This window comes from Artibeus jamaicensis, unplaced genomic scaffold (genome assembly GCF_021234435.1).
Source record: "Artibeus jamaicensis isolate MK-2021 breed Jamaican fruit bat unplaced genomic scaffold, CSHL_Jam_final contig_426, whole genome shotgun sequence".
NCBI classification, from domain to species: Eukaryota; Metazoa; Chordata; class Mammalia; order Chiroptera; family Phyllostomidae; genus Artibeus; species Artibeus jamaicensis.
The window spans coordinates 4,611,281-4,624,102 of NW_026521826.1; the positions used below are offsets into that span (position 1 = coordinate 4,611,281).

The 12,822-nt window shown below is 48.2% G+C and overlaps 1 pseudogene; it reads left to right on the forward strand.

The window, feature by feature from the left end:
• Positions 1-5,928: 5,928 nt before the first annotated feature.
• On the forward strand, positions 5,929-6,244 carry LOC128627518 (cytochrome c-like; annotated as a pseudogene).
• Positions 6,245-12,822: the final 6,578 nt, after the last annotated feature.

A 12,822-nucleotide genomic window follows, 5' to 3' on the forward strand; every position in this document is an offset into this window, starting at 1 on the left:
TGTATTAGGTAGAGCTTCTATGATCCCCTGTGTTGGTATCATGCCCTACTGGGGTAGGTATCCTGCAGGGTTCAGTGGCACAGCCTCTCCTATAACCTAAGCTGGGTAAAACTTGAGGTGTGACCTTCATGTGGGCTGAGTACACCCTCCTTTATAGTTGAGACTTAATTGTTTTTGGCAGTTCAGTGGAAGAGATTTACCCAAGCCAATCAATTGCAAGGATTGGCTGTGACCACTGACCACCAATCTCCACCCTCCATGGAGGATCAGCTGTGCAGGAGCAGGGTGGTGGAGAATGGTCTGTAGCTGTCCATTCGGCGCACAGGTCCTGGGATTTCCCAAGTGGTACAGACCAAGGTCAGCCCTGACCTGTGTTTTGCCTGGGGTCACCCTGCCAGAGCTATAGAGCAATCTAATCTGAAAAGGCTGCTACTTGTGCTGGGCTTGGGGATTACCAGGCAAAGCCAAACTGTGAATCCTGGCTGGCTGCTGTTAGTGCCAGGCCTGGGACCAGTTCAAAAGAGGTACTGGAGCTTTGGGGCTCACTGAGGCCAGCTGTTGCTTGTTTAAAAAAATTTAGGAAGTTGTGACACATGAGTCAAGACCAGCCATTCATACGGAAGAGCTACTCTTAAAAGCTGTAAATTGGGTGGATGGGACCCTCAGGGGACCTCCAGGGTGGACAAACAGTGTTAGCTTGGTAATGGAGTCTCAGATATGGCAACCTCCTGCCAGCTCTATAGCTCTGCCCACCTTTCTGTCTGGGAGAAAACTGTCCCCCAGCTCTCACCTTGATGCCAGCCACTTCAGTTCTGCCTTGTTTGCCACTGGTGCCTTTGAAGTTGCTACCCTGGTGCTGGAGCTCAGAGGGAACAAGTCTTAGTAAGTCTGTGTGTTGGTTCTTTAAGAGGAACTGCTTGAGACTCCAGTAATTTCTTACACTGACTCAATCTCTACTGGTTTTTGCAGCCAAAAGTCATGGGGACTTATCTTTCTGGCACTGGAGCCCAGGGCTGGGGGAGCCTGGTGTGGGGCTGGGACTCCTGACTCCAGAGATATTCTTCCCGATATTTTATCCACCAGACGTGGATATGGGACCAGCCTGTTTCATATCTGCGCCCCTCCTACCAGTCTGGATGGATGTGATCTCTTTCATTCCGTAGTTGTCAGACTTCCTGTCAACTCAACTTCTGCCAGTTCTGAGTAATGGTTGTTTTATAATTTAGTTGTAATTTTGATGTGGTTGTGCAAGGAGGTGAGCTGTGTTTACTATGCCGCCATCTTGACCAGAAGTCCAATTAGCAATTTCTGAATTACTATTTTAGTAATTAATAAAGTAATTACTACTTCATAGGTGAACATCAGCAGGAGGATGATTCAAGGAACTTCAGAGTAAAATTCTTTTTTAATTTTCAATTTTTTAAATTTTTGTTAAGGTTTTACTTACAGCCCTGGCTAGGTGGCTTGGTTGGTTGAATCATGATGCCACACACCAAATGCCTATGGGTTCCGTCCCTGTTCAGGGCACATACCTAGGTTGTGGGTTCAATCACCTGTCAGGGCGAATGTGAGAGGCAACAAATCAATGTTTCTCCCTCACATTGTTGTCTCTCCATTCCTCTGTCTCTAAAATCAGTAAGCACACCCTTGGGTGAGGATTAAAAGAAATTTATCAGCACTGGCTGGTGTAGCTCAGTGGATTGAGTCAGGGCACATGCCTGGGTTGCAGGCCAGTTCCCAGCAGGGGATGCATGAGAGACAACCATACACTGATATTTCTCTCCCTCTCTCCTTCCCTTCCCCTCTAAAGATAAATAAATAAAATATTTTTTAAAAACTTAAAAAAATTTTTTTCATTTACAGTTTGCATTCCATATTATATTAGTTTCAGGTGTACAGGTAGTGGTTAGATAATCATATACTTTATAAAGCATTCCCCCTTATATTCCTAGCATCCAATGGGCACCAAACACAGTTATTATATTACTCACTATATTCCCAATGCTGTACTTGACATCCCTGCTACTATTCTGTAACTACCCATGTGTACCTCTCAGTCCCTTCACCTTTACCACCCACCATCCCCACAACCCCCCTTCCCTCAGGCAACCAGCACTCCGAGTTTCAGAGTAAAATTCTGACTTCATTACTAATTTGCATTCTGACCTCAGGCAAGATCACTTCAGCGATCCAGGTGTCCTCTCTGTAAAAAGCAGTGTCAGCTGAAAGGAGTGTGATCATTTTTCTCTGCTTCCCCAGTATGTAGAATGTGGGAGGCGATTTTCGGTTGTCATAATAACTGACAAATGCATTATTAATAACCAAGGGCCAGGATGCTGTTTTTCCTGCACAAGAAAGTTTCACAGAAAAAGATTTTCTTGCCCCAAATGCCAGTAGCACCCTGGGTGACCATTTACACTGGTCAGCGGCCTCTCACTCCCTTCCCAGTATGACAGTCTACGCATGTGGCTCTAAAAGGTGGGTCACAAAGTGTGGAGGTTCTTTGTTCCCGAGACCTGTGCCCCGCTCACAAGGATGATGAGGACACTTTAGAACTAGGAGGTGGCGGAGAACTGGCGTGGAGGCTCTCATTTGCAAGGTTTTCAGGATTCCCAGATTCGGCTCGGGAAAGGCCCCGCTGCTCCACCCAGACTGGCTGTTGAGTCCCACTCAAGGATTTAACATCTGTGGCCCGATCGGCTCGTGTTAACATGCTCGCCAGCCCAAGAACGACCCTGACGAAGGTGATGCGGGCCCCAGCTACCAGTGGAGCCAGACTGGACTCAGAAGGAACAGCAGAGGCCGACCAACAGGGACAGGCACAGTAAGTTCCCGCTGCTCAAGTCCTGGCCAGCTGCACACCTGCACTTCCAGGCGGTCCTTGTGCTCTTTGAAGGTGACCTTGGGCTGTTTATAGAACTGTGGTCCTCCGTTTAGTAAATGATGTCCTGTGTGCACTCAGTGCCCTAACATTTTTTACTGTGTGTCTTACCTACAGATCGACTCCTTTAAGACCTAAAGAATCAATCACTTTTAGAAATTCCTCTTAACTTTATAATGTTCTTGAGGGTTCAGCCTCAATGAAATACCTCACTCTGAGGAATAAAACAAATAAACCATGCCCCAAAATGGAGTAATTTTTCTCCAATATGCATGTCTAGCAATCTGGTTGCAGTAAAACACACACATACCACTCCAAAATGTTTTCAAAAATAACCCACAAAGCATAAAGTCAACTTATTCAGCCAGAAACACCTATTAATTTGGGCCCTGTGAGGTAAGTTGAAACAGATTTAGTACTTCTTCTTCCTTCTGGATGTCTTTGTTTTTAATTAAAAATCAAAACTGAAGTGAGGTCACTGGCATTTTGACATCGGACCGAGTCTCATTTCTGGTACAGCTGTGACACGGACCACAGCACAACTCACCGCGAGCCTTGCACATTCGTGTGTGAACGTTCGTCCATACGCATCCTATCTTGGCTCCGCACCGTAACATCTTGTTCCGAGTTATGTATGCGAATGTGCTGATTTCCATCTTGCTGTCTGCTCACCCATTCCGAGTGTCCGGTGGAGAATCTTGAAGGAGGCCGCAGAGGAGACCCCAGTGAGACAAGGAGACTGTGCTAACACCCATCCGCATGCCCAGGGGTGGGGCTCGCTCAGGGAGCAGAGAAGCAAGCCTCCCCAGACTCAGGAGATCCCGAGTGGTGTGCCCTGGCCTTGGACCAGAAGAGCCTCCCCAGGAACAATGAGATGTCCTGGATAAGTCACTGGCAAACCACGTCAGTCCTCTGAGCCCAGCTTCTTCATCTATCACAGCAGGTTGTGGTGGGACCTAAATTAGGTAAGGTAGAGAGGGAAGCCTTTGAAAGCCGCAGCCTACACATTAATGCTAATTCATGAGATGGGGATGCAAGCAGGAGGCCTCGGGGACCAGGACCGACATTGACTCTGGGAGGGTTTGTGGAACTTGCGGTGGGGCCACGCTCCTGGGACGGTCCATGGTTTCAGGGCCAAGTCCCCAGGGTTGGTTGTCAAGCACAGCAGAAGAGAGCACCACGTCTGGGAGCCGGAGGCTAGCCCTGCTGTGGGCGTTACGGGGGAAGTTGAGGGGACCCAGACCTGGAGAGACAAGGATACCGGACTAGGGGACGGCAGAAGCGGAAGTGTGACGAACGCACAGCAGGGCAGCCCCAAAACCCATTTAGGCCGAATGTCACCCTCTGGGTCCGCACCTTTTCCTTTTCCTTGCACGCTGTCGGGTGTGAGACCTTCCACTTCTTTCTTGATTACCCTTTAAAATAATTTTTTAAAACTGCATGTCTTCTCACAGACTTTAAAGTTAACATCTCAAGCATGTCTTCAAAAGTTTCAATAGTTGCAAAAGATATAACTTCTGATGCACTGGAAATATTGAACATTTAAAAATTAAACTCATATGACTTTTTTAAATGTTTCCAGTATAATCCAATACCATAGCAATTTGGTTTCCATCATAATTCACTCTAAATATACACCAACAAGCTTGTGTTTAGTAGGCAAAATATTATTTCATTTACTCCTTAAAGTGGTATTTCCATTTCACTCTCCCCAAGTAATCCTATGATAATGTAACATATTTTATGTCTGAAATCCTTTTATTGATCACCCAGCAAAAACATCTATATGCTATGAAATTAACATTGCACCTTTAATTAATTTGAAATTAATATAAAAACTTTCCTGTGACCATACAGCTCTAAGTATCAAATATTTCTGGAATAAATTATCACTGTAGGCACTACTCATTTGTAATTTATCAAAACAAATATATTATAATTTTCATAAATTATTTTTAGACATAAAAAGTAAAATTTTAAAGGTTTCATTTTTATTTATTTTTAGAGAGAGGAGAATGAGAGGGAGAGAAACATCAGTTGGTTGCCTCTCACACGCCCCCAAATGGGGACCTGGCCCGCAACCCAGGTGTGTGTTCTGACCAGGAATCAAACAAGTGACCTTTTGATTAGCAGGCCGGCACTCAATCCACAAAATTTTATTGCAAAAGAAATCTACCATAGATGGCATTCTTCTTCAACACTATTCCAATTTCGCAATTATTGTTGTTAACAGTTACTGTACACAATATGAAACCTTTTTCATAAAAACAACTAAGTGAGATTGAAAGGAATTTTATCCTGGCCACATCAATTACAGAGCTCCTTCTGATTCAACATTCTATCATGAAAATTATTTTTGATGATCCAATTCTCTGACAACTCAATTAGGTCTTCCCTCAATTTTCATGAAAGCAGAAAATTAGAAATCTGAGTTACAAAGAGATGTATTAGTCAGTCAATAGACTCCCTCACGCAGGTTCTCACAAAACAGCACCTGCCTGGCATCCCAGAGATCGGCCTCCCCCGGGCGATGCACGGACTAAGACGCGGGGAGTGAGGGGACCGCTTGCTTCTGTGAAACGGAAGCTGTGGAAGGGGGATGAGGGGAGGCCCTCCTGCCGCGGACGGGCAGGGCTCACTGCCTTTCAGCTCTGGGCAGCGCTCTTCCAGGGAAGGGTGCACCTGTGGGGGGCAGGCCCGGGGTTCCTTTTTCAAATCCGTGTGCGATGTACCCTTAGCGGGCCCCCATGTGCCCACCAGGGAGGTGGGTCCCCAGATGTTAAGTCCACTACCTTGAATGTCCCCACTGGGTTGGGAGCTGAGTCTCATTGGAGCTGGAGACCCTGGACAGCTGGGGCTTCCCTGACTTTTCCAAATGACCTTGTACAAACTAGGTTTTGTGGGACATCAGTGCCCTTGGACATGTTAGTGATTCCTAGTGAGGACTCCCAGGCCAAAAACAGTTTGGGAGGTTATTAGAGAGCAGGATGCATCCAGCATGTGAATGAGAACCCTGGTAATTCATGCAACAAAAGAGCAATTTAAAAATGGGTGATGTTGAGGAGGACAAGAGGATTGTTGTTCAGAAGGGAGCCCCGCGCCTTACCTCGGAATAGGGAGGCAAGCACAAGACTGGACCAAATCTCCATGGTCTTTTGGGGCAAAAGACAAGTCAGGCCCCTGGATTTCCTTACACAGATGCCAACAAGAACAAAGGCATCACCTGGGGAGAGGCTACACTCAGGGGTATTTGGAGAATCCCAAGAAGTACATCCCTGGAACAAAAATGATCTTTGCTGGCAGTAAGAAGTGTTCAGAAAGGGGAGATTTGTTAGCTATCTCAAAAAAGCTACGAATGAGTAAATGTTGGCCACAGCCTTATTTATTACGAAGGTCGCGTGGCTTTTTTTATGTGTACCGTACTGCAGTGGACCTCATACACCAGAATGCAGGTCACGAATGGCTGATGGAACGTCTCTCTGGGGCAATTCTGATTTAAGTAAGATTGGCCTGTGATTAAATGGATATGATCAGTGCTTTGAACTTGGATGATGATTTCGGTTCAGGAACTGCTATCACAGTTTTCCCTCCTAAAAATATGTCTGGGCTTGATTTGTAATATTCAACTCTTCACAGACATGGTACATGCCCCCTCAAAACCTGCAGGAGATGGGCTTTATACTTCGATTTGTGTAACTGGTATATTAAGATGTTTAAATACTGAGGCAAGTCCTTCGCTGTTCACTAGGAAATCAAGCCTCGCTGTGCTTAACACTGTGGTCGGGAGCCTATTAAAAGGCTGGGGCCGCGATAAGCTGGCATGTCACTTTACCTTTTTGGTCCCCACTGTGCCATTTCATTAAAACGTCCTGTATCTAACCTGTTGCCTTTACTTAATGAAAGGCGTTGTAGTGCGGTTTGTGTATAATGTCCAATGAAGAGTATCTAATACTTCTCTCATTTCATAGACGGTCTGTACGGTCAGATGCTGTTAAAATTCAGCAGGACGAGACATAGTAGCAAACTGTGAATTCTCTAAGCGAGACTAAATTATAATTCAGGATTGTCTTGAACAGCTATTCAAAAACGACTGTAGAATTAGTACGTGTGTGTGTGATTGGTGATGGTGCTTTTGCCAGCTCACTAGGAAGATTCGAGTAGAGGAGAACAGATCATCAACACAAAAGTGTAAACTATGTGATCATAAGGCTTAGGATAATTCAAATCAAAGTCACTTTTTAAGTTTGGGAAAAGTTCCCTATTATAGTTCCACCTCTTAGAGATTTGCAATAAGACCTGAATATTAAAGGCTAAAGTAACTTGTTTCACTTTGTTTAATGCAGAATTTCCCCAACTGGATTCTCCCCCCAAACCTCCCCCCTCTCCAAAGAATCCGCAGTTACACACAAAGGGGCCTTAGAAATGCGTGTGGTCCTCAACTCCAACCTCAGGCTCCCGTGCCGCGCCTGCGCAGCCCGACCCGCAGGGGCCGCTCTGGGACCGCACTAGGGGCCTAGACCCGAGACTGGTTTGTTTCCCGGGCCGTGTTCCCTGCTCCGGCAGCATTGTCTCTGCTCTGGCTTCCTGTTGGTGCCGGTTCTAGGTGGGGTTCCATATGACAGGAAGGTTCCTGTGCAACTGACTTGGGCAGCACCCGCTGCAGCCATGTGCTTGCAGGGGCCTCCTAAGCCTGTGAGCCACTCTCAAATAATCCCCAGTGGGCAGTCAGCTTGGCGCTTCTCCAGATGTCTTTCTGGGTCCCCTGGTCATCGATAATGTGGACCAAGCCAAGACAGGAATATGACCAGCTGCAGAGTGAAGTAAAACTCCAAACATGAGTGGTGTGTGGGGGTGCAAGTGTGTAAGAGAAAGATCGTGTGACTGTATAACTGTCTTTTATTACACGCACAGCCACGTGGATTTTACCCATCTGGTTTGCATTTTCCATCTTTTCATGGCAAAAAAAGCAAAGTAAGCTCTACAACAATGATAGGGTGAACATACAAATGTCCACAGTGTCACAGCTGGGACAGAAGGCTCCCGAGATGTTTACTGCATACGAATGAGGGTCAGGTGGCCTGACTTGGGTTGTGGGTTGAGACATCTTATCTCTTTAACACGCAAAATTAAGCCCCTTCTGTCCTTTTCCTTTCATTCACCAAGAAGACTACAAGTTAGAAATGAGTCAATATTTTATGCCCACGTCCTGAACAATTTGGTTAGAGTGCAAATACAATTAATTACACTCTCCATTCTTGACTGGAGCTCAAAATTCAAACAAATCAGTCAGTACCTGCCGTGAAAAATGCCTGAAGAGTGAGCCTCCGAGCTCCTTGTTTCCAGGAACAGAGGCACCACGGAGCGTTTCTGCTTGTCATTCCGTCTACACACCTGCTCGGAACGAGCGAGTCTGGCGGAACCAATGACACGGATTACTGATCCCGTCTCAGCCGGAATCCGCTTTGACCCCTGAAAACCCCTGATCTCACCTTTGAAGCTGGAAAATAACTAATGCATTTTTATGAGCTTCCACAAATGCAGGAGAACAAAACTCTGAATAGCTGGAAGAAATGAGATAAAGAACCAAAATGAGCCTTTGATCTTAAAATCACTTGAGATCTCTTGGAGGATTTCCCCCCCAAACCCCCTTTCTGGGTAGGTGAAGGTAGCAGAAACCAAGTGGTTCGCCTGCAGTGTAAGGGGGGTGGGTGCCCAGCCAAGGTGGGACTCAGGAAAGGGCCCTCCGCACCCTGGGGCTCTGCTGCCAGGGGCTCAGGCTCAGAGAAAACCACCCCTGCAGAGCCAGGAACAAATGGCATGAAGCCCGAGGGGAAAAAGAGTTTTCTACACCGAACTCGCCAATCTGTCCCCGTCCTAAAGCGGGGGGGGGGGGGGAGAATGTGCCATCAAGGGCTGGGAGCCCTTTTGGGGGCTGATGCATTACCTTCTGCTTCAATGTATCAGGTGTGGAGAACAGCTGCAGCGGGTTTGAAAGAGAAACGATGTTTTTCTCTCCATCAGCTCTTCCAGGCAGCAGCTAAGGGGAGAGAGAAACAGAGAGTAATCCTGTGGCTCAAGGGCATTCTCTGATCCAAACCTACAGCCTTGCATAAATCTGTCATTTTGACTCTGCTGCAGAAGCCACCGCACACCTGAAAGGTGGAAAAGCAAAATGGGTCCAGGTGTTGCCTGGCTGTGAGGCAGGGTGGAGGGAAATGTTCTTGGTGGTGGTCGGGGCTGCCTTGAGCCTTGGCGGGGGTTGGAGGGGGTCTCCGCCTATGAAGGTGGCCGTGTGGTGGAAGTCTTATTTACACAGGACAAACGGGGCAGCGGGCAGGACCGTGCAGCCCCGCATCCACCTGGGTCAGTCTGTGAAGCTATCAAAATACAGGAAATCTGACGGTGGAGGCTGAGCTGTTCAAATCCATGAACAAGCGATATCTGTAGAAGGATGGAATTCGTGGGTCACTCCTGGGCCCTGGGCTTTGAGGAGAGAGACTTTAGTAATATGGGGTTAGACAAAGCTCTAGATGTTGGAGTTTCTTTAAACCACTTTTCTGACTCTTCCCCAAATGAACCTTAAGTATTTATAATCAATAAATTGATTGTTTGCACGTTTGATTGTTTGCCTGTGGTGGGAGGCTTCACGGATACTTCTCTCATAGCAAGGCCGCTCCAGTGCTGATGTGGCATCAACATAAACGAGTCCCCACCACCTGGGCTGCAGCAAGAAAAGCCATAGGCTGTGCCAGAAAGGTTTGGGCCCTGGTGGCAGGCAGGCCATCTGCGTGCAAATTCCAGCTCAGATATTCACCTTGAACTCTTGGCCTTAATGATCGTGCCCCTGAAGTGGGGATGATGGCCTCCCCTTACACAGCTGCTGTGGGCCTCGCAGGTCACTATTCAAAATGCAGCAGCCCTGCAAGTGGCAGTGGTCACTGCTGGTTTTATCGAGTTGTCACTGTTCCTCCCAGTTCCAGAAACACTGTCACTAAGGGTGACAGTGGTGTATTAAGAATAAATTGTGCATATTTGCCAGGCCAAGCTGAGGTCCCAGCGGGGGGCTGACTGCTAGAGGAAGTGATGTACCTGGGACAGGTGGGCATTTTGTCCCAAATCCGGGTGGGGAGGGGGGAGCGGGAAGGACAGGGAAATAGTGACATCATCAGCCTGGATGAAAGTTCTCACCTGGGACGGGGCAGACTTCAGGACTGAAACGTTCTGCTAGACAAGACCAAGCAGAAATGGACTGGAGCCCAGGATTGTGCTGCCGGGACGCTCAGGAGAGGGCTCGCCCTGCAGGCTCCTCCAGGGGAAGGCATGGGCTGCCCCCCCCAGGCCACGGGGAGGAGGGCCCCAAGCATGGGGCTTCGGGGATGGCCCAGGGGGTGCAGACCACTGGTCTGCCCTTCAAACTGTCTTGACGGCCACCTGCTTTGGTCAGATACCTTCCACATACATGTTTTTATTTGTAAGTTATTCATCTGTACTGATAAAGTATAAAGTACGGCTTAGATGAAAAACAAACTCGAAGAGGCCTGTGTGCGGCGTGGTGCCTGCAGTTAACGCTGCATCACACACTTGAACTTGGTCAGGAGGGCAGGTCCACATTCACCGTTCTCACCCAGTAAAAAAACAGAAGTCTCAATGTTCTTTTCCTGGCCCTCAGTGGGTCTGCTTGTGCGCCCAGTTTTGACACTCCGGCTCCCAAAATAGGAGGCCGGTCACAGGACGGAGGTTTTCCCCTCCACCCTCACAAAGATAACTCATTTTTCTTTCTCTGGTGTTGGTGGTCTTGTTACCGAACAAGAGGTCCGAGGGAGGGGCAATACAATATTTGGCCCACCTAGGGATGCCCAAAACTGCTATACAACAGGGGCCCCTCCCAAAAACAAAATACTAAAATCTACTGGGCCCTTCTGTCCGCCGCCAATTGGAAAGACATCTCTTAAAGCCAGAGATTTGTGAAAAGGAAACAAAATGTTTATTTAATGCTATTCAGGCCTAACGCCACCACTAAAATATCAAAGTCCTTCATGTATACACCTACACCCACACAGCGCTCCCTTCTCCCACTGTCCCAACTCCGGGTACCGTAAATCAGGAAAAGAGCACACGTCTGTGTTTCAGGCCGCTGGCACCGTCAGCTGTGTCACTGTGCAGGATCTCGAGTTAATCCAAAGTACTGTGGTACCCTCTCATGGTCCACTGGCAAGAGTCCTTTATACCCAGTTCCAGTCAAAGTCTCTCCTGCTTTCCAGGCCCCGCGGCCAAAGGGGGCACCCCAAAGCCGCGTGGGCCACTTCTACCAAAGCTGCAGGAGTCCGCACTCCACCAAAAGCATGTGGCTTTCTTCTTCACCTGGCTGCAGGGATCTCCATTCTGGCAAAGCTGCGTGGTTTTTCCCTTTCACCTGGGCAGCTATCCCCTCATGTCCTGGAGCCTATCTTTTCCAAGCTCCCACACAGGCACTCCTCACTCCGGAGTGCAGACCCTAGTTCCATCCTGAGTCCGAGTCCTTCTCACTCAGGAGTGCAGACCTTAGTTACATCCTCCTGAGTCCCAGTCCACTACCTTCTCCCTGGCTCCAAACTTGGCCACAGCTATTTAACATATCTATGAAACCAGTTAAAGGTTATAGATATGTTAAATAATCATTCCAGAGGTCAGCTGCAAAACTGTTGCTATGCAGAACAGCTCTCAATGGTTCTGGTCCATTTGTCTCTTTCCCCTGGGGGTGGGGTAGTGAGGACATCTTATATGTCTCTCCAATATTCCTATACACTTTGAATTCTGGACACCATTCCAAATCTTTTTTTTTTGCCCCCGCCCCCGGCTGCACCCTGTATCAGTCTGAAAAGAGTGCAAATAGAATTACCTTTTAGTTTTGTTTTGTAGGTCAGAGGGTTAAAACCAGAGAGAGAAAATCATCTGATGACAATTGATTTCTGTACTAAACGCACACAGAGCCCAAACTGGTGCTTTCGAGAAAAACCGGAGGTGACCGAAACAGAAGAGATAGTGCTTCTCCAAGTGGGACTGCTGATCTCTGACCCACCTGCCGCTCACAGACCTGAACCTGACGCTTTATCTGTGCACCACTCAGACCCAAGTGAGAGCTGCCTCATTGCCCCCGGAGGCCCCAGGGGCAGGCGTGAAGGTCGCACAGCTCAGGGCGTCCCCAGGTACGTGTGCCGCCACGCCCAGCCAGGCAGCGAGTGAAGAGCGAGGGAGCTCTGCCAACGGGCCTGCTCTCAGCCCGGCTCCTGCAGACCGCTCTTCACACGATGCACCCTAACCCCCCCTCCCCACCCGGAGTGCTGTCCTTCCTCTCCTGTGATCCTCTTCAGATATTCACCAAATCCTACTCACCTTACAAACTTCTCTTAAGCTTTTAAAAATGGATTGCTTCCGTTGCCCCCCACTCAGTACCATTCCCATAACCAGCTGTTGGCGTTTCTGACTCTCTCAGCTCGGCTCCGAGCTCTGTGAGGGCAGTGATAGCCTCTCAGTGTCTTTGGGGGCCCTGGCCCTGACCCTGGCCCAACAGACTCTGTCTTAGGAGGCTCCAGCATTTGTTGTTGGATTATTGTCTTCTCCACCCCACTGTGTTTCACCTCCTGCCTTGCCTGGAGTGTCCACCTCTTGCTAAGAACACATCTCTTATGCAGTACCCTGGGTATCCATTGCCATATGATAAACCACCCCAAAACTTAGTGCCCCACAACATGATTTAGTATTTCTCGTGGTTTGGTGGGTTGGCTGAACTTACATCAACAATTTTTCAGTTCCCCCTGGTAGAGATCGTGGTCACGTGTGTGGCTGTGTTCAGTGTGGGGGCTTAGCTGGGCCGGAACAGCCAAACAGGCTTCACTCAGGTGACAGGCAGTTGGTGCTGGCCACTGGTTGGGGCCTGTGAGTTTGCCCCAATGTGACCCCTC